Source organism: Macaca nemestrina, chromosome X (genome assembly GCF_043159975.1).
Source record: "Macaca nemestrina isolate mMacNem1 chromosome X, mMacNem.hap1, whole genome shotgun sequence".
Classification (NCBI taxonomy): Eukaryota; Metazoa; Chordata; class Mammalia; order Primates; family Cercopithecidae; genus Macaca; species Macaca nemestrina.
The window spans coordinates 126357038-126379165 of record NC_092145.1 but is presented as its reverse complement, the minus strand read 5'-3'; the positions used below and the strand labels follow the sequence as shown (position 1 = coordinate 126379165).

The 22128-nt window shown below is 36.5% G+C and overlaps 1 long non-coding RNA gene across 1 annotated transcript in view; it reads left to right on the top strand.

Annotated features, from left to right (window-relative positions):
* The window catches only part of LOC105490345 (uncharacterized), an 848896-nt gene that overhangs the window by 354402 nt on the left and 472366 nt on the right, over positions 1–22128 (top strand). The window lies entirely within an intron of this gene.

The window sequence follows — 22128 nt, the reverse complement described above, 5'->3', positions numbered from 1 at the left end:
GAAGACTCCTTTGTTGGGGAAAAATATTTTATTTATACAAATGTAAGGCAAATATTCTATTCTGAAATAGTGAGGATCCAGGCATTAGAGTGTGCTATTCTGCAAAATAATTTGTAATAGCTCTCAAATTTGGCGTGCATGAGAATCACATGGAAAATTTGTCAAAAATACTGGCACCTAGCATTCTGATTCATTAGATAGGAATTGATATCAGACATCTGAATTTAAAAACAGAAAAGCCTGCTCTGATGATTCAAATTCATGTCAACGTCTAAGAAAAAAAATCTCAATATATTTATTCTTCATTATTTGCAAAGGGAAGTTCTCTAAAGCCTTGCAATTGTATTTCCATTTTGAAATATAGATGATATTTTTCCTTTGTTCTTCTCTAAGGTTTGAACTGAAGACTTCTCTTTCATATGGCAGAAACAAATGATTTCTATAGTGCAGTGTCAAACCTAAAGTTAATGTTAAAGAGACGTATTTAGGAAATGTATGGAATCCCTTGCTCAATGTATTTGAGAAGGAATCATACCTAATATACAGTTTTAACTTATCCCCATTGTTTGTGGTAGTGGTGGTGGTGTTGATATCCCCAAGCATTCAATAAGGTTTTAGATAGTGTTACATTTTATAGCTCTGCTCTGAGAAATAAAAATATGGACTTGTGTCCATGGATGGAGAAAAGTTATAGGATAGGTGTCATAACAGACCAGGGAAAACCAGTATGAAGGAAAGAAGTAATATGAAAAATAGAGAAAAAGGAGTCCAAAAAATGAGCTAAAGTGACGATCCAAAATCAGGGTGTTTTTGTGGAACATGCAATACTTTTGAGATACCTAGAAAAATACTGCAAAGAGAATTTGGGAAAAGCCTGTAATTCCAAAGTCAACTGGCATGAGGACTCAACTACAATTTGGGCATTCTATGGTGCTATGAATCTTGAAGCCTGTAAAAATCAGGAAAATCTGCATAACATTTCTAATGCCTCCATTTCATGCTAATCAGTGAAGGCCAGATATAAATTGAGTAAAGAAGTAAAGAAAATGTCAAAACTTCCATTTAGGGTGTCAGCAATCCCATAATGAATAAACTTGAACTTTTGGGAAATGCATGTGGCTTTTGGAATCACTGTATACATATGACCTGACGTTTCCTCAGCCTGACCACCAATAACATAACTCCAGCTCCTTTAGTATTTGGGAGGTGACAATCCAAATCAATGTTAAGTGTAAAAGTATAGCAATAACTGGCTTAAGTTCAACCACTCAACTAGTTCTTTTTCCAAAGCAGAAGGATACTCTCTCTGCCTCTATTGATTGACATGGGCCTTCTTCATATACCATTGAAAGGAAATACAAGAAAATAATATGACATTCGAATGCAAAACTAACATCAGCAAGGCAAACCAGAGTGATTTCACAAATTTATATTTTTTAGAAAAATCAGTTTTTTAATTTTATCAGTTTATAAGACACTGGCATTATTAAAATGATATTCTTAGTCACCATTGAACATAATGCTTCCCATGTAGGAGAGCGTAGTTCCAATCCTCAAGTAATTATCAAATAACGACTTCAAGAAATATTCAATATGATTCCATGTATGTACACATATAGTAATTATATCAGAGTAAGGTATTTCTGGTTGCCTGAAATTATTATAATGAGATATATTTCAGGATTTCCCCAAATCAAATGTGCTTGTTTAATTGCGACAGAACTGAGGATTATATTTTTGGAAACTTTTCTCCTATTGAGCACTCTCCACCCTTCATTATCTTTGACCTTTTCTAGTATCATAGTTGTACCCTGATCTCAGATGTATACCTCCAGCTTAGACTTTGGACCTTTCTCATGAACACCAGTCTTATATATCCAACTGACTCATCAACATCTATGTTTGGATATCTAATGGGCATTTTTAAATCAACAAGTACAAAATAGAGGTCTTGATCTTCCCCCTTCTAAACCAATTCTTTCACAGTCCTTCCATATCCGTTAATAGGAACTTCACATTAAGTTATTTAGCCCTAAAATCTTGGAGTCATCCTTGACTCCTACTTATGACTGTTTACAGCCTTTCGGTAAATCCTGTTGCCGTTCCTGGACTGAGCCACCATCATCATTCTGGACCATGTCAATTGCCTCCAAATAGTATGTATATATGTGTTTATGTTCAAATCATATAACCAGTATCTATGATGATATATATTTTCCATATTTTTAAAACAGTTTGTACCAGCACCCAGTTGTCTACAGCCAGTTACATTGTTATTCAAATTGCATGGAACACGCTAAGAAGATGATCTGTTCTATTTCATCTAACGTTCAAGTTTTATGTAACCAGATAGAAGGATTCTAGATTCTATATTATATGATATTTATATTGCATAATGCCACATAAAAATTGAGGAAAAGTAATTTAAGTAGTTACTTTTACTTCTTCCACAATTCACTCATTGTGGAGTTATCCTGTTGAAACCTTAAAAGCAAGTGAAATCTCTGCTTAAAGGCCTACTCGTAGCTTTAATCTCACTCAGATTAAAAGACTAAAGCCTTGCAAGGATTTTACAAGGCTCTCACAGTTTACAACCTGTATGTCTTTTATCTCATTTTCTATCACTCTCTCCCTTACTTACCTTTTTTTCCAGCCACACTGGTTTCCTTGCTGAATTCTATCAAACCAGGATGTTCTAACCCCTGGGCTTCTGTACTTTTTGTTTTCTCTGTCATTAACTCTCTCTGCTTAGTTATAAAATGGTTTGTTTCCTCATTTCCTTTGCATTTTGCTGAAATATCACCTCGGGAAGGTTTATCTGATCACCCTATTCTAAATTTAGTACCTCTTCTATTCTTGTTTTCTTGTTCACTGTAGTACATTCTATATTTTACTTATATGTTTTATTTGCTATCTTGTCTTCACAGAAATGCAAGCTCCTCATGAATTTGTGCTTGATTCTTTCATTGCTGTAACCCTCTATTTTAATTGCCCTGGCACATATTTGTGGCTTAAAAAATAAATATTTGTTGCTGAAGTCAATTAATGAATTCAGTGTCGAGCGATATTTTTCTGTATACCACTGCCTTGATTGCTGTGAAAATCTAATAAAATAATGCAACAGAATTGGTTGAAAATGTACAATTACCACATTATGTTTTGTTCCTTTCTTTTTTGTTTCCTATTGGGTAAATCTAGTTTCTGTTTGTAATGATGTTTTATTAATTTGAAACAATATTCCTTCACCAATTTTTAATGGATGTAAACTTTATGAAGATGCATTAGCAATTTTCTTTCCCATTTTGAAGTTTCTTCCTCATATTACACAAAATTGTACAATTTGACACTGTTAAGAATTTTATAGAGCTGTCTAGGCTGGTTTGAAGTGATTTTCCCTCATCACTCCTTGACTAGTATTCCACCATTTAATTCACATGACAAATTGAACAAAAGAGCAGATAGAGTTACAACCTGTACATCTTTAATTAGTGTCTTCATTATCCACAGGCACACATTTATAATCCTCTGGAGTCCTTGCTATGATGCATAGAAGATGGTGGGCTAAATCTGATGAGTTAATATACTCAGATACTGTTATTTTCCTCTAAACTTTTTTTTTTTACCCCCCAAATAAGATAGTATTTTGTACATTTTACTTCTTGATATAAAGACAGGAGGATATGTGTAAGCAGAATATAATTGCTTACCTTTAATAAAACAATTCCAATATGTTTTCAGGTTTCAGTACAGAAACATTACGATTGTTAATCCATAATATAATTATGGCATCAGACCATTGATTCTGGGAGGTTTCATTTGTTCATGCTTAAAATTACAGTTGCACAGGCAACCCGAGTACTGTTCAATCATTTGCAGTTATTTTTTCTATATTTCTGTTTACATATTCATTTTAATCTTTTATTTATTCAGATATCTATACACATTAACATTTAGACTATTCAGCTGACTTTTGAAAAACAATGAAGCAGATGTCATTTAATTGTTTTACTGATATTTCCATGAGGGTTTCAATATTGCTCTTTTGTCTGAATTTTTGTTACAAATATGAAAATATGTTTCCCATGAGTAGATATTGTTTTGTAAAAGAAATCAGTAAACTAATTTACAAACTCGTATATAACAAAATCAAATAATTTTATGGACCGTAATGTTTTCTGCATTTCTACTACATTTTTGTGTGCTTTATACATTTCTATTGTAGCATTTACCTAAATTACGTATTTATTTGCATGTCTTTCTCTTTTATGTGTAGACTTGTGCCTAGGACTCTGCTTGATCTTAAAACTCATGAAGATTTTTTAATAAATGGATTATCTTGGGTGAACGTATAATGAATCGACTTTGTGCTAAATAGTTTTCTTTGTAAATCTTATGTTAGGTTTTACAATTTATAGAGTATTTTTCTTTTTGAGGGATATACACTTATTTGCTCCTCTTTTTTTCCAGATTCAAAAACTCTTACCTTCAAATATGTTCATAATTTCTTTAATTCTATTTTATAGTCATCAAGGAAAATGAGGGTGTTCATTTTATGTACTAGTTTGTTTCCTAATAGTAAATGTTAGTAATTGCTCTTATTTATAAATCTAGAGCATTTTTCTTGTTGTTGGTTAAATGCAGTAGATCCTCACCAAACTTCTCTAACATAATAATACCTTTATCTTGTGCCAAGCATATACTGTATTCATTTTCCCTTTCCTATATGTAGAGGCTTCATTCTCTTTTACATTATTGTGGTAAGGACGCTTAACATGAAATCTATCTTCCTTTAAAACTTTTAAGTGTACAATAGAGTATTGTTAGCTACAGATACAATAGTGTTTTTGTTTTTGTTTTTTTTTGACCTGAAACATAGTTCAGAGTTATTACACATCTCACCACAATCTATTTTATTGTATTGGTCCATAGTGGAAGTTTTGATTCATGTAATAAAATACATTTTAGAATTGCAATAAAAGATCCAGGGAGTTAATCTTCTAGCTGGTGAAAAGTATTACAAATTGTGTATTTGTTAATATTTTATTGCTTAAGAGTTATTACCACTTTTCCTTGAATTGAAGGGCCTAAAAGATAGACAGACAAATTTTGCCAAATGCTTTATTTTGAGATGTAATTTTTTTAACCTCATGACTGAGGAGAGAGCTGAAATTTCTCACATAAGGTGCAGCACAAATTTGATTTATGTGCAACATAATCTCTTATAACTCTGGAAAGAAAATACACAGTTATGAATTTGTTAGTGCCTAGAGAAACAATATCTTTAAAGTCAACAGGAGTGGATAAAAAGAAACTATTATGTGCTTTATTGATATTCCAGTAACTGACCACATTGTTAAGTATATTCAATAGGCCAAATGTGTTTAAAATTTGATTTTGGAAAAGAACAGGAATAGGCGATTTAACTATATAGAGTCTAATAGTGCTTAAAAAGATGTCCTCCATTGCTTTCTGTTAAATAAAATCTTGGTGATTTATTGATGTCATTACACCATGTTACACACTCAGCACTCCTCCTCCAGTGTTCCCCAGAAAGACAAAATAAATGGTAAGGAAAAGAATCTGATATTCTTTTTTGGCTTATCTTAGAGCCTAAACCCAAAGACAAAGAACACTGGGTCAGGAGGAGTTAAATCTTTAGATCCTACTGCCTATAGATATGTACCTACTTTTTGCTTCTTCTGCTAATTCAGTTTCCTTCACAATAAAGCTCACAATTGATCAGAGGTGGGGATTATGCATTCCAGGGTGCCAATGACAGCAGGGTAGGTGATGATTCTATTTTCTACCCTAGACTTCTTTGAATCTGTGAATACTGACTTCTAGATGAGATTTCTGCTTTGTATCAGATGGGAAATCCAGTTGTTTCTTGTTCAAAACCTGGTAATTCCTCAACATTCCCCACGCTCTGCTTATTTTGCTGTTCTAGTATTCCTCTACACTTTGCTTTGTGGGATTTCTCATATTGAGAAATATAGAGACATCAGTGTTGGGTTTGCTAAAGGTATCCCACAGATCATTTGTCTTCCTACAGTCAACTGGCTCTGTAGAGTAATTGCATCCCATCTCCAAACACATAATGAGTTAATTAATTATGATATTGTCCATTAACACTTTAATAAACCTTATCTTCTCTGTGACCAAACTTAGAGTTATTACTTCCCTAGCATTTTTTTTTTTTTTTTTTTTTTTTTTGAGACGGAGTCTCGCTCTGTCGCCTGGGCTGGATGGAGTGCAGTGGCCGGATCTCAGCTCACTGCAAGCTCCGCCTCCCAGGTTTACGCCATTCTCCTGTCTCAGCCTCCCGAGTAGCTGGGACTACAGGCGCCCGCCACCTCGCCTGGCTAGTTTTTTGTATTTTTAGTAGAGACGGGGTTTCACCGTGTTAGCCAGGATGGTCTCGATCTCCTGACCTCATGATCTGCCCGTCTCGGCCTCCCAAAGTGCTGGGATTACAGGCTTGAGCCACCGCGCCCGGCCATCCCTAGCATTTTTCTCATAGCATGGACTACTATCATCTAAAATTGCCCCAACACTTTCAAACTTTCGATTAATGCCTGAAACATCTTGTACTGAATTTCCTTGTCTTTCCTTCAAGTATGTTCATAATTTCTTTAATTCTATTTTATAGTCATTAATGAAAATGGGGGTGTTCATTTTATGTTGTAGTTTGTGTCCTATTACTAAATTTCCATAATTGCATTTATTTATAAATCTAGAGCATTTCTCTGTTCTTGGTTAAATAGACTAGATACTCACCAAATATCTCTAACATAATAATACTTTTCTCTTGTGCCAAGCATATACTGTATTCATTTTCCCTTCCTATATGTAGAGGCTTCGTTCTCTTTTTCATTATTGTGGTAAGGATGCTTAACATGACATCTATCCTCCTTTAAAACTTTTAAGTTTACAATAGAGTATTGTTAACTATAGGCACAATGTCATACAGTAGATCTCTAGAACTTACTCATCTTGTATAAATGAAACTGTATACTTATTGAGGAACAACTTCCCATTTCCCCATTCCCCAGGCTCCTGGCAACCACCATTCTACTCTCTGTTTCTATGAATTTGACTATTTTAGATGCCTCATGTAAGTAGAATTATGCAGTCATGTCTTTCCGTAACTGCTTCATTTTACTCAGTATAATGTTCTCCAGGTCCATTCATATTGTCACATATGGCAGGATTTCATTCCTTTTTTTTTTTTTTTTTAAGTATTTATTATTATTATACTTTAAGTTCTAGGGTACATGTGCATAATGTGCAGGTTTGTTACATATGTATACTTGTGCCATGTTGGTGTGCTGCACCCATCAACTCGTCAGCACCCATCAACTCGTCATTTACATCAGGTATAACTCCCAATGCAATCCCTCCCCCTGCCGCCCTCCCCATGATAGGCCCCGGTGTGTGATGTTCCCCTTCCCGAGTCCAAGTGATCTCATTGTTCAGTTCCCACCTATGAGTGAGAACATGCGGTGTTTGGTTTTCTGTTCTTGTGATAGTTTGCTAAGAATGATGGTTTCCAGCTGCATCCATGTCCCTACAACGGACACAAACTCATCCTTTTTTATGGCTGCATAGTATTCCATGGTGTATATGTGCCACATTTTCTTAATCCAATCTGTCACTGATGGACATTTGGGTTGATTCCCAGTCTTTGCTATTGTGAATAGTGCCGCAATAAACATATGTGTGCATGTGTCTTTATAGCAGCATAATTTATAATCCTTTGGGTATATACCCAGTAATGGGATGGCTGGGTCATATGGTACATCTAGTTCTAGATCCTTGAGGAATCGCCATACTGTTTTCCATAATGGTTGAACTAGTTTACAATCCCACCAACAGTGTAAAAGTGTTCCTATTTCTCCACATCCTCTCCAGCACCTGTTGTTTCCTGACTTTTGAATGATCGCCATTCTAACTGGTGTGAGATGGTATCTCATTGTGGTTTTGATTTGCATTTCTCTGATGGCCAGTGATGATGAGCATTTTTTCATGTGTCTGTTGGCTGTATGAATGTCTTCTTTTGAGAAATGTCTGTTCATATCCTTTGCCCACTTTTTGATGGAGTTGTTTGTTTTTTTCTTGTAAATTTGTTTGAGTTCTTTGTAGGTTCTGGATATTAGGCCTTTGTCAGATGAGTAGATTGCAAAAATTTTCTCCCATTCTGTAGGTTGCCTGTTCACTCTGATGGTAGTTTCTTTTGCTGTGCAGAAGCTCTTTAGTTTAATGAGATCCCATTTGTCAATTTTGGCTTTTGCTGCCGTTGCTTTTGGTGTTTTAGACGTGAAGTCTTTGCCCATGCCTATGTCCTGAATGGTACTACCTAGGTTTTCCTCTATGATTTTTATGGTATTAGGTCTAACATTTAAGTCTCTAATCCATCTTGAATTAATTTTCGTATAAGGAGTAAGGAAAGGATCCAGTTTCAGCTTTCTACTTATGGCTAGCCAATTTTCCCAGCACCATTTATTAAATAGGGAATCCTTTCCCCATTTCTTGTTTCTCTCAGGTTTGTCAAAGATCAGATGGCTGTAGATGTGTGGTATTATTTCTGAGGACTCTGTTCTGTTCCATTGGTCTATATCTCTGTTTTGGTACCAGTACCATGCTGTTTTGGTTACTGTAGCCTTGTAGTATAGTTTGAAGTCAGGTAGCGTGATGCCTCCAGCTTTGTTCTTTTGACTTAGGATTGTCTTGGAGATGCGGGCTCTTTTTTGGTTCCATATGAACTTTAAAGCAGTTTTTTCCAATTCTGTGAAGAAACTCATTGGTAGCTTGATGGGGATGGCATTGAATCTATAAATTACCTTGGGCAGTATGGCCATTTTCACGATATTGATTCTTCCTATCCATGAGCATGGTATGTTCTTACATTTGTTTGTGTCCTCTTTTATTTCACTGAGCAGTGGTTTGTAGTTCTCCTTGAAGAGGTCCTTTACATCCCTTTTCAGTTGGATTCCTAGGTATTTTATTCTCTTTGGAGCAATTGTGAATGGAAGTTCATTCCTGATTTGGCTCTCTGTTTGTCTGTTACTGGTGTATAAGAATGCTTGTGATTTTTGCACATTAATTTTGTATCCTGAGACTTTGCTGAAGTTGCTTATCAGCTTAAGGAGATTTTGGGCTGAGACAATGGGGTTTTCTAAATATACAATCATGTCATCTGCAAAGAGGGACAATTTGACTTCTTCTTTTCCTAACTGAATATCCTTGATTTCTTTCTCTTGCCTGATTGCCCTAGCCAGAACTTCCAACACTATGTTGAATAGGAGTGGTGAGAGAGGGCATCCTTGACTTGTGCCAGTTTTCAAAGGGAATTTTTCCAGTTTTTGCCCATTCAGTATGATATTGGCTGTGGGTTTGTCATAAATAGCTCTTATTATTTTGAGGTACGTTCCATCAATACCGAATTGATTGAGCGTTTTTAGCATGAAGGGCTGTTGAATTTTGTCAAAAGCCTTTTCTGCATCTATTGAGATAATCATGTGGTTCTTGTCTTTGGTTCTGTTTATATGCCGGATTATGTTTATTGATTTGCGAATGTTGAACCAGCCTTGCATCCCAGGGATGAAGCCCACTTGATCATGGTGGATAAGCTTTTTGATGTGTTGCTGAATCCGGTTTGCCAGTATTTTATTGAGGATTTTTGCATCGATGTTCATCAGGGATATTGGTCTAAAATTCTCTTTTTTTGTTGTGTCTCTGCCAGGCTTTGGTATCAGGATGATGTTGGCCTCATAAAATGAGTTAGGGATGATTCCCTCTTTTTCTATTGATTGGAATAGTTTCAGAAGGAATGGTACCAACTCCTCCTTGTACCTCTGGTAGAATTCAGCTGTGAATCCATCTGGTCCTGGACTTTTTTTGGTTGGTAGGCTATTAATTATTGCCTCAATTTCAGAGCCTGCTATTGGTCTATTCAGGGATTCAACTTCTTCCTGGTTTAGTCTTGGAAGAGTGTAAGTGTCCAGGAAATTATCCATTTCTTCTAGATTTTCCAGTTTATTTGCGTAGAGGTGTTTATAGTATTCTCTGATGGTAGTTTGTATTTCTGTGGGGTCAGTGGTGATATCCCCTTTATCATTTTTTATTGCGTCGATTTGATTCTTCTCTCTTTTCTTCTTTATTAGTCTTGCTAGTGGTCTGTCAATTTTGTTGATCTTTTCAAAAAACCAACTCCTGGATTCATTGATTTTTTGGAGGGATTTTTGTGTCTCTATCTCCTTCAGTTCTGCTCTGATCTTAGTTATTTCTTGCCTTCTGCTAGCTTTCGAATGTGTTTGCTCTTGCTTCTCTAGTTCTTTTAATTGCGATGTTAGAGTGTCAATTTTACATCTTTCCTGCTTTCTCTTGTGGGCATTTAGTGCTATAAATTTCCCTCTACACACTGCTTTAAATGTGTCCCAGAGATTCTGGTATGTTGTATCTTTGTTCTCATTGGTTTCAAAGAACATCTTTATTTCTGCCTTCATTTCGTTATGTACCCAGTAGTCATTCAGGAGCAGGTTGTTCAGTTTCCATGTAGTTGAGCGGTTTTGATTGAGTTTCTTAGTCCTGAGTTCTAGTTTGATTGCACTGTGGTCTAAGAGACAGTTTGTTAAAATTTCTGTTCTTGTACATTTGCTGAGGAGTGCTTTATTTCCAATTACGTGGTCAATTTTGGAGTAAGTACGATGTGGTGCTGAGAAGAATGTATATTCTGTTGATTTGGGGTGGAGAGTTCTATAGATGTCTATTAGGTCTGCTTGCTGCAGAGATGAGTTCAATTCCTGGATATCCTTGTTAACTTTCTGTCTCGTTGATCTGTCTAATGTTGACAGTGGAGTGTTGAAGTCTCCCATTATTATTGTATGGGAGTCTAAGTCTCTTTGTAAGTCTCTAAGGACTTGCTTGATGAATCTGGGTGCTCCTGTATTGGGTGCATATATATTTAGGATAGTTAGCTCTTCCTGTTGAATTGATCCCTTTACCATTATGTAATGGCCTTCTTTGTCTCTTTTGATCTTTGATGGTTTAAAGTCTGTTTTATCAGAGACTAGTATTGTAACCCCTGCTTTTTTTTGTTCTCCATTGGCTTGGTAAATCTTCCTCCATCCCTTTATTTTGAGCCTATGTATGTCTCTGCGTGTGAGATGGGTCTCCTGAATACAGCAGACTGATGGGTCTTGACTCTTTATCCAGTTTGCCAGTCTATGTCTTTTAATTGGAGCATTTAGTCCATTTACATTTAAGGTTAAGATTGTTATGTGTGAACTTGATCCTGCCATTATGATATTAACTGGTTATTTTGCTCGTTAGTTGATGCAGTTTCTTCCTAGCCTCGATGGTCTTTACATTTTGGCATGTTTTTGCAATGGCTGGTACCGGTTGTTCCTTTCCATGTTTAGTGCTTCCTTCAGGGTCTCTTGTAAGGCAGGCCTAGTGATGACAAAATCTCTAAGCATTTGCTTATCTGTAAAGGATTTTATTTCTCCTTCACTGATGAAACTTAGTTTGGCTGGATATGAAATTCTGGGTTTAAAATTCTTTTCTTTAAGAATGTTGAATATTGGCCCCCACTCTCTTCTGGCTTGGAGAGTTTCTGCCGAGAGATCTGCTGTTTTCTGATGGGCTTCCCTTTGTGGGTAACCCGACCTTTCTCTCTGGCTGCCCTTAAGATTTTTTCCTTCATTTCAACTTTGGTGAATCTGGCAATTATGTGTCTTGGAGTTGCTCTTCTCGAGGAGTATCTTTGTGGCGTTCTCTGTATTTCCTGGATTTGAATGTTGGCCTGCCCTACTAGGTTGGGGAAGTTCTCCTGGATGATATCCTGAAGAGTGTTTTCCAACTTGGTTCCATCTTCCCCCTCAGTTTCAGGCACCCCAATCAGACGTAGATTTGGTCTTTTTACATAATCCCATACTTCTTGCAGGCTTTGTTCATTTCTTTTTCTTCTTTTTTCTTTTGGTTTCTCTTCTCGCTTCATTTCATTCATTTGATCCTCCATCGCTGATACTCTTTCTTCCAGTTGATCGAGTCAGTTACTGAAGCTTGTGCATTTGTCACGTATTTCTCGTGTCATGGTTTTCATCTCTTTCATTTCGTTTATGACCTTCTCTGCATTAATTACTCTAGCCATCAATTCTTCCATTTTTTTTTCAAGATTTTTAATTTCTTTGCCCTGGGTACGTAATTCCTCCTTTAGCTCTGAGAAGTTTGATGGACTGACGCCTTCTTCTCTCATCTCGTCAAAGTCATTCTCCGTCCAGCTTTGATCCGTTGCTGGCGATGAGCTGCGCTCCTTTGCCGGGGGAGATGCGCTCTTATTTTTTGAATTTCCAGCTTTTCTGCCCTGCTTTTTCCCCATCTTTGTGGTTTTATCTGCCTCTGGTCTTTGATGATGGTGATGTACTGATGGGGTTTTGGTGTAGGTGTCCTTCCTGTTTGATAGTTTTCCTTCTAACAGTCAGGACCCTCAGCTGTAGGTCTGTTGGAGATTGCTTGAGGTCCACTCCAGACCCTGTTTGCCTGGGTATCAGCAGCAGAGGCTGCAGAAGATAGAATATTTCTGAACAGCGAGTGTACCTGTCTGATTCTTGCTTTGGAAGCTTCCTCTCAGGGGTGTACTCCACCCTGTGAGGTGTGGGGTGTCAGACTGCCCCTAGTGGGGGATGTCTCCCAGTTAGGCTACTCAGGGATCAGGGACCCACTTGAGCAGGGAGTCTGTCCCTTCTCAGATCTCAGCCTCCGTGTTGGGAGATCCACTGCTCTCTCCAAGTCTGTCAGACAGAGTCGTTTGCGTCTGCAGAGGTTTCTGCTGTTTTTGTTATTTTTACTGTGCCCTGTCCCCAGAGGTGGAGTCTACAGAGACAGGCAGGTTTCCTTGAGCTGCTGTGAGCTCCACCCAGTTCGAGCTTCCCAGCAGCTTTGTTTACCTACTTAAGCCTCAGCAATGGCGGGCGCCCCTCCTCCAGCCTCGTTGCTGCCTTGCCGCGATATCGCAGACTGCTGTGCTTGCAATGAGGGAGGCTCCGTGGGCGTGGGACCCTCCTGGCCAGGTGTGGGATATGATCTCCTGGTGTGCCTGTTTGCTTAAAGCGCAGTATTGGGGTGGGGGTTACCCGATTTTCCAGGTGTTGTGTGTCTCAGTTCCCCTGGCTAGGAAAAGGGATTCCCTTCCCCCTTGCGCTTCCCAGGTGAGGCAATGCCTCACCCTGCTTCAGCTCTCGCTGGTCGGGCTGCAGCAGCTGACCAGCACAGATCGTCCGGCACTCCCCAGTGAGATGAACCCAGTACCTCAGTTGAAAATGCAGAAATCACCAGTCTTCTGTGTCGCTCGCGCTGGGAGTTGGAGACTGGAGCTGTTCCTATTCGGCCATCTTGCTCCGCCCCCTCTTTACTCCATTTTCACTGATTTCATTCCTTTTTAAGGCTGAATATTATTCCATTGTATGTATATGTCACATTTGCTTTAATTATCTATTGATGGGCATTTAGGTTGTTTCCATATCTTGGCTATTGGGCAAATTACTTGAATAGATATTTCTTCAAAGAAGACATACAAATGGCCAACAAGTATATGACAAGGCACTCAACATCATTAGTCATCAGGAAAATGAAAATCAAAATCACAATGAAGTATCACCTCAGACCTCTTAGGCTGGCTATCTTATATATGAAAAAAAAGATAGCTATTGGCCAAGATGTAGAAAAAATGGAACCCTTGTACACTGTAGGTGGGAATGTAAAATGGTTTAGCCCCTATGGAAAATAGTATGGAGATTCCCAGGAATTTTTTAAAAATAGAAGTACCATATGATCCAGTGAAACTACTTCTGTGTATGTATCCGAAGAATTGCGATTAGAATCTCAGATATCTGCATTCCCATGTTATTGAGACCCGCTTCTAAGACCACAAACCTTCCACAAGTAATCTACTTACCTTCCTTTAGCTCAAGCTATTTAGTAGTTTCCAATTTCTACTTCTGAAGGGAAATAGTCCTCGGAGCAGCATTATTTCTATTTATTTATTTATTTATTTATTTATTTATGACAGAGTTTCACTCTTTTTGTCCAGACTGCAGTGCAATGATGCGATTTTGGCTCACCACAGCCTCCACCTCCTGGGTTCAAGCGATTCTCCTGCCTCAGCTTCCTGAGTAGCTGGGATTACAGGCATGCGCCACCACGTCTGGCTAATTTTGTATTTTTAGTAGAGACGGGGTTTCTCCGTGTTGGTCAGGCTGGTCTCCAACTCCCGACCTCAGGTGATTCACTTGCCTTGGCCTCCCAAAGTGCTGAGATTACAGGCGTGAGCCACCGCACCCAGTCCTCTTTATTTAATATACTTTATAATCTCTCTAGAGAAAAAAATGACAAACTGTTTTCATGGTAACTTTATCTACCTGATAACCAAACCAACAAATTCCTGGAATATGTTCCCTTAGTAATGTTTTTCCGGAGAAATTTATGTTAATTTCAGTTTTAAAATTTTGTCTCCATTTTAATTTTTTAATTTTACATTTCCAATCTTCTTTCCCATTCATAGGAAATCGTTATAATGTGTTACATACACTTTTGTTTGTTTTCATGAAAAATGTGCTTTATATTTTATGTGCAAGCATTTTTAATATACAAAACTGTTATTGTATAATATATCTCATTCTATTTTTTACTGCTTATCGTGTATTGCATTATTGTTCAAAGCATTTGCTGCCCCTTACTGTATGAGGATTATACTTCCCTTCTCCATTAATATCAGACTTGACTAGGGGACCTTGTTTGGCCAATGAAATGTGATAAGTGGCACGTGTCTTTCTTTCTTTCTTTTTTTTTTCATATCTCTGTCTCAACTAGACATAAGACGTTTCATTGCCAGTTTGAAAGTTAAATGTTGTATTTCTCATTACTGCTGTCTTAAGACCAATCTCATGTGTAATTAGCCCTATGGATAGTTTAAACTCACAAAATTCACATTTTCCTACAAAAATCACAAATATTTTCCTAAACTTCCTGTTTCTTCATTCTTCTTCTTGTCTACTCCTATAATTTGGATATTGTCCATGATTATAGTTCCCCATTGTTGAAGATAAATGCTTTCTTCAGTGTTTGATTAAAAAAAAAACAAAAAAACCAAAAAACAAAAACCTTACCAATGTATTGTCTAACTCTTATATTTAGCATCTTTTGCTGCAACTTTGAGATTTATTTATCCTCCTATCTAAGCAACTCCTCTAAATATAACTGTATTTCATTATTTCAAAAAATGGTGTTTTCAACACATTTGGGGTCTTTTTAAAAAAACTTTCTGAAGCATCTCTTGTAATACCTGACCTTTGCATTTGAATGACAGTTTGGTTGGATATAAAATTCTGGTTACAAAATATTTTCCTTCAATTAAAAAAATATTGTTCTATTTTCTGCTAGAATCTCACATTGTTTTGAGAAGGTTCACTCTTCTTTTGTATTTTTCTGTCTGAAAGTTTTGAAGTTTTAACAATTTTTAACTTTATATCTTTTCAGTTTAACAATCCATGACATGAGTTATTTCATCTTTCTTTATTTCTAAGAGTCTTATTTTGACCATTACTTAAAAATTATCCTTCTGTCTGTTATTATTTTCTGCTCTATTGAAGACTCTAAGTATCTGAATATTGATAATGCTATTCAAATTCACTCTTTTTCTCTTTCAGTCTAGCTTCTATTTTTGCATGATTTCTTGGTGCTTTTGGAAAAATTCTACATTCAGATCTTCCATTGTACTACATTTTTCATCTTTTTTTTTTTTTAAACTACACATGATCCAATGTATTTGGTTACTGATTTTAATGATTATAATTTTCTTACCTGATTTTTATAATTTCTAAAAATATTTTTATTTGTGTATTATTAATATATAAATCTAGCATTATCTGTTTATTTTTAATTACTTAACTGTTAGTTGAAATAATTCTGCTATTGATGCTGTATGCTGTTAATTTTGGATTTTCCTTCAAAATAAATGTATGATGTTGGATGTTTTGCTTTTGAATTAATGTTCCCCTTAAGATAGCAGATAAATGCTTCATAAACAGATAAAGAAATATTCCCTAGGGAGATGCCAAAAACCAGAAATTAATTTTTGTGGATTCAATTTGGTCTAATTAGAGGAGAGTATAAAATTTCCAGGTAGAAAGGCTAATGAAAGGCAAATAAGCTAAAGACACAAAATAATACATATATATTCTTCCATTTAAATGAAAGTAAGAAATGGGCACACCGAATTTATGATGCGAGAGGTCATTGCAGCTTTTGAAGTTAGCATCTTCTTTCAACTATTTTAGAATGTAAACTTTGTCAAAATTCAAGCAACCACATATAAAAAGGTCTGTTCCTGGATTTTCTATTGTATTGCATTGTTTTATTTTTCTGTCTTTATATAAATAACACACTGTTTTAATCACTGTAACTTTGTAATACATCTTGATATTTGACAGTGTTAGTGTGCCAGCTTTACTTTTATTTTTTAAAATTGTCTTAGCTAGTTTTGCCCTTTGCATTGGGATATATACATATCAATGTATATGTAAAACATACTTCTTAATTTACACATGTATGCACACATTCACTTAACAAGTTGCTATAATTTTGACTGGTATTGAATTCACATATGAACATTTAGGGATAATTACATCTTACCATAATATGTCTTCTAATTCTTGAACCCGGACTATTCCTCCACTTACTTAGGTCTTCCTCAATTATTTGAAATTGTGTTTTATGTTTTTCATCTTATAGAAATTACACACACTATTTTTAATTTATAAATATATATTGGTATGGTTTATGCTATACTCGATATCCTTTTTAAGCATTCCTTTTTCATTTGTCTGTTGCTGCTATGTAGAAATATAATTAAATACTATATATTGACATTGTATCAGTGAACTTTCTAAGTTCACTAATTAATTTCAAATATTTGTACACTATTTTGAATTTTATGCATTCACAATTGTACCATCTTCAGGTAATGAGTATTTTGTTTCTTCCTTTCTAATTGCTAAAAATTTCATTCTAAATATACTAAATCAGACTGCCAGAACTACGCTGAATAGAAGTAAATATAAAATATACCTTCTTGTTTTTATTCTTCAAGGAAAACAATTCAGCTTAATTTAATTACATATGATATATGCTTTAGTTTTCCCAGATAACTTTTTTCAAAATAAAAAAACTGTTTTGTCAAAAAAATTGTTTTGTTCATCATTTGCCAATAGATTTTGTCATGAATGGATATCATTAATTAATGACGAATTTCATTAAATGCTTTTTTCTGAACCCATTATGCTAATCATGTGATATTCTCTCTATTTCTCTTTTAATGTTAATTGTATTGATTGATTTTTAACTTGTTGATATTTATTTAGAACTTAGCATATATATTCATGAGAAAAATGTATCTTTTGATTTATTTTCTTTCAATGCCTTTGTGAGGGTTTGATTTGGGTTATGCAGACTTCATAAAATGATTTGATATGTACCTCTGCCACCTTTTGATTATCTGGATGAGTATGAATAATGTTTGATATTAGTTCTTACATAAATGTTTGAGAGAATTAACCAGCAAAGCCATTTGACCTAGTTTTCTTTGTACAAAAGTCTTTATTTACAGTTTTAAATTATGTAATAGATATGAATTGTTGTGATTTTGTATTTTTTATTGCGCCAGTCTTAATAAGTTATGTTTCTGGGACTATTTCCTTATACAAGTTTTGCTTTTTATTGACATAAAGTTGTCCATAAATGTTCTTATTTCATCTTTCAAATCTGTAGAATCTTTATTTATACCCCCTTTTCATTCCCGATATTATTTTTGTTCCTTCTATTTTTTTTGTTTTGTTGAAAAAAAAAGCTCTCTTTGCAGTCCATAATTTTACTTTTTCTGATTGTTCTCTTTAACTTGACTTTCAGCAGTTCTATTATAATATGCCTAGATGTGGCTTTCTTTGTATTTGCCCTACTTGGAGTGTAGAATTTCTTGAACTTGTGTTTTGATATCATTAATCAGTTTTGGAAAAAATCTCAGCCATTATCTGTTGCAATATTGCCCTGCACTTTTCTCTCTTCTCTCCTTCATGGCTCTCATTTGCATTATACTAGTCATTTTCACTGTGCCCCATATGTTTCTCGTGCTCTTTTTTTGTACTTGTCATTGTGTTTGCTCTCTGTGTTTCAGTCTGTGACATCTCTTGGTTTGTTTCAATAACTGTGACATCTCTTGGTTTGTTTCTATTGTCTGTCATATTTTTCTTTTGGTCTTTTGTTATACTTGTAAAGTTTCTGTTAAATCCAAGACATTGTTTTGAGTCTATTAAGTTTCTAAGTAATGGTATTTTTTTCTAGAGTTGATTTACTCCATATACCTTGGTAAACTAAGGGTCGGTTGATCTTAAATTAAATAGGGACTCAGCCAACTAAGCCTTATAGGTTCATTCCACTTTTGGCTCTTATCTGCTCTTCAAAATTAGTCCTCCCACTTCCAAATGAAAGATTAGGACATTTACTAAGATCCTTTCTTCCTTGGTGTGCTTGGACATCAGTTGTGTCCCCTCAGAATAAAGAGATTGTTGAAACCTCTACTACTTGTCTTTTAGAAACTTTCAGATTAGGTTTTCTGCTTTTTACCCTGAGACAGTTTAATAATTTAGCAAATGCCTTCAAGTGAAACTTGACTTCCCACTCTGCCCCTTTTATCTCATGTCGGTCTTTCAAGTCCTGTCCGTCTTGGCAGCTACATACTTCAATTTTTGTCTCTTCTGCTTTGTGAGTTTGCTAAAAAGCTCTGTTGGCTTTTCTGCCTCTAAGCCGCAGCATTTTACTGGATTTGCAGCATCTTGCTCCATGCCAAGAACAGGCAAATGTTCCTGGGAAAATTCAACTCATAGGGTGTTTGCTCACTTGTTTGCAGTTCACTTCTTTTGAGAAATTTGACTACTCAAATTCTGTGGGGTTCAATTTTAATCTGATAGAATGCCTTTCAAGGCATATGTTTGGATAGATTTTTTCCCTTAATCTGGCTCTTTAAATTTTATAGCAGTAACATTGGTTTTTCACAAGCTACTTTATCATAGCCAGGAGCTTAATTCCCATCAAGCCACCTCTGATTAATTTTTTTGGCTACCATTCCACCAGGAAACAGACATGGTCATTACATTCACCTTTACAGCCTTCAGAGGAATCAACATTGGAAATAGGCACACTCCCTGGTTTTTAGGAAAGTGGTGAGATAAAAAACATCCCTGGAAGCCCTTTACCTGTGCTCATAAATTTCTTATCTCAGCAGGTCTTTTTCATTGCCCATGTTATACCTCAGACAGCAGCACTAGTGGCCCCACTGATGTGAGTCATTTCTCAGCCAAAGAAACATGTTAAAATTGTCCCAAGGCAATGAGAGTCAGCAACAGGAGCAGAATTTTTAAAGTTCTTTAATTCCAAATTTTTCTGGTACAGTCAACGTCAGTTTCTCACCAGCTTAGCTCTTTGATTAAAGATGAAGCTGGGTATCCTTGAGGAAAGACCCTGCTATGCTGCCAAAAATTTAAACCTATAATATGTCTCCTAGCCTTCTCCCAAGGGACCGATGGCATTTTTACCAGAGAGATTGTACACAGAGGAAATAGAAATAATAAGATGTCTGATGATTACTGAACACTGAACTGATCCTAATTACAAGACTCAAAATGTCACTGTGTTCTGCCAATCAGAGTAAGACCTACAGAAGTTAGGTAATGGGATTTTAGCTCAGATCCTTCTCACACTGAGTCTAGTTGGTCCCCAAACACATCCTGTAGTTATTTCCATACTTCTAGAATACAGAATTGGAGTAGTTTTACTCAGCAACTGGTAGAATACAAATATAAGTTTCTTGAACTGTCATATTGAGGGATATTATGGTAGGAATGCCCAAGTGGAAACTACTAGAACTTCTTCTACTGAGGAAAACAGTAAGTCAGAAGGGATAACACATTCCTGGAGAGCTGGCAGAGATTAGTGCCACCACTCAGGACTAGAAGGATGCAAGGGAGATGATTCCCACAACAACCCCATTAAATTCACCTATTTGGCTTATGTAGAAAACAGATAAATCTTGGAAAATGACAGTGGATTATCATACACATAACCAGGTGGTGACTCCAATTTCAGCTGCTGTTCTAGATATGGTTTGGTTGCTTGAGCAAATTAACACACACCTGATATCTGGTATACAGCTAATAACCTGAAAAATACTTTTTTTCTCCAAACTTGCTACTAAAGCCCACCAGAGCAGTTTCCTTTCATTTGGCAAGCCAACAATACATCACTCTCCTAACTCAGGGATATATCAGCTCCCTGGATCTTTGTTAAAGTTTAGTCCACCTTGCTTACCTTTCCCTTCCACAAGACATCATCAGACTGGTTCACTAAATGGATGATATTATGTTAATTGGACCGAGTGAGCAAGAACTATCAGCTACTATGGACTTTTTGATAGGGAATTTGTTTGTCAAATGGTGGGAAATACATCCAACAAAAATTCATGGGTCTTACACTTCAATTACCAGGTACTTAGTGGTGGTGACAATTTTAATATATCCTAGATTTCTAAGTGGTTGTGTCTGGTTCTACCACCAGAAAATGAGATCCAACACCTAGTGGGCTTCTTGGGATTTTGGAAGCAACACATTTTTCATTTGGTTGTGCTACCCCATCCCATTTATTGCATGACAAAAAAAGTTGCAGTTTTGAGTGGAGCCCAGAAAAAGAGAAGGTTTGGAAACAGGTTCCAAACTGCTGTGGAAGCTGCTCTGCCACTTGGGCCATATGATTCAGCAGATCCAATGGTGCTTGAAGTTTGAGTGGCAGGTAGAGATGCTGTTTAAAGCCTTTGGGAGGCTCTATAGGTAAATCATACTGCAGACATCTATGAGTTGAAGCAAAGCCTTGCCATCCTTTGTGGGTAGTTACTTTTCTTCTGATAAACAGTTTTTGGCCTTAGTAGAGGCTGAACACCTAGCCATGAACCACCAAGTTCCCATGTGACCTCAGTTGCCCATCATGAACTGAGTGTTGTCTGACCTACCAAGCTTATAGTTGGGTGTATACAGCGGTACTCCATAAACAAATGGAAGTGGTATATATGAGATTGGGCCTGAGCAGGTCCTGAAGGCACCAGTAACTTACATGAAGAAATTGCACATATGCCAGTGATCTTCCTTTTGCTACACTGCCTTCTCTCTCTCAATCTCCATCTATGGCCTAATGATAAATTCTCTACAATCAGGAGACAAAGGAAGAGAATAATTGAGCCTGGTATACAGATGGCTCTGCATAATATGTAAGCATCACCTGAAAGTGGACAGCTGCAGCACTACAGCCCCTCTCTAAGACATTCCTGAAGGACAGGGAAGAAAAAAAAAAGTGAGGGGAAATTTTGCTTGGAAAATTTTATTTTTCTTGGAAGGAGAAATGGCCAGATGTGTGACTGAATACTGATTCATGGGCTGTAGCCAAGAGTTTTATTGGATGGTCAGGGACTTGGTAGGAGCATGACTGAAAAATTGGGTACTAAGAAATTTGGGGAAGAGGAATATAGCCAGACCTCTCTGAATAGGTGAAAAATGTTTTTAAAAACTCCATTTCATGTGAATGTTCACCAAAGGATAACCTTAGCATAGACGGCTTTTAATAATTAAGTGGACAAGATTACTTATTCTGTGTATCCCAGTCAGCCTCTTTATCCTGCCTCCTGTGTCATTGTCCCATGGTCTCATGAACAAAGTGGCCATGTTTGGCAGGAATGGAGGCTATGAGCTTAGAAATAAGGATTTCTACTAACCAAGGCCAAACTGGCTACAGCCACTGCTGAGTGGGCAATAAACCAACTGTAGTTATCAGCAATGGGTCTATAATATGGCACCATTTTCTGTGGTTGATCACTAGCTACCTTGTGGCAGGCTAACTACAATGGATCACTTCCATCGTGGAAGGGAAGGCACTTTCTTCTTACTAGAAGAGATGTTGCTATGGTCTGAATGTTTGTGTCTCTCCAAAAATTATAGGCTGAAGCCTAACCCCCAAGGTAATGATTTAGGAGGGGGG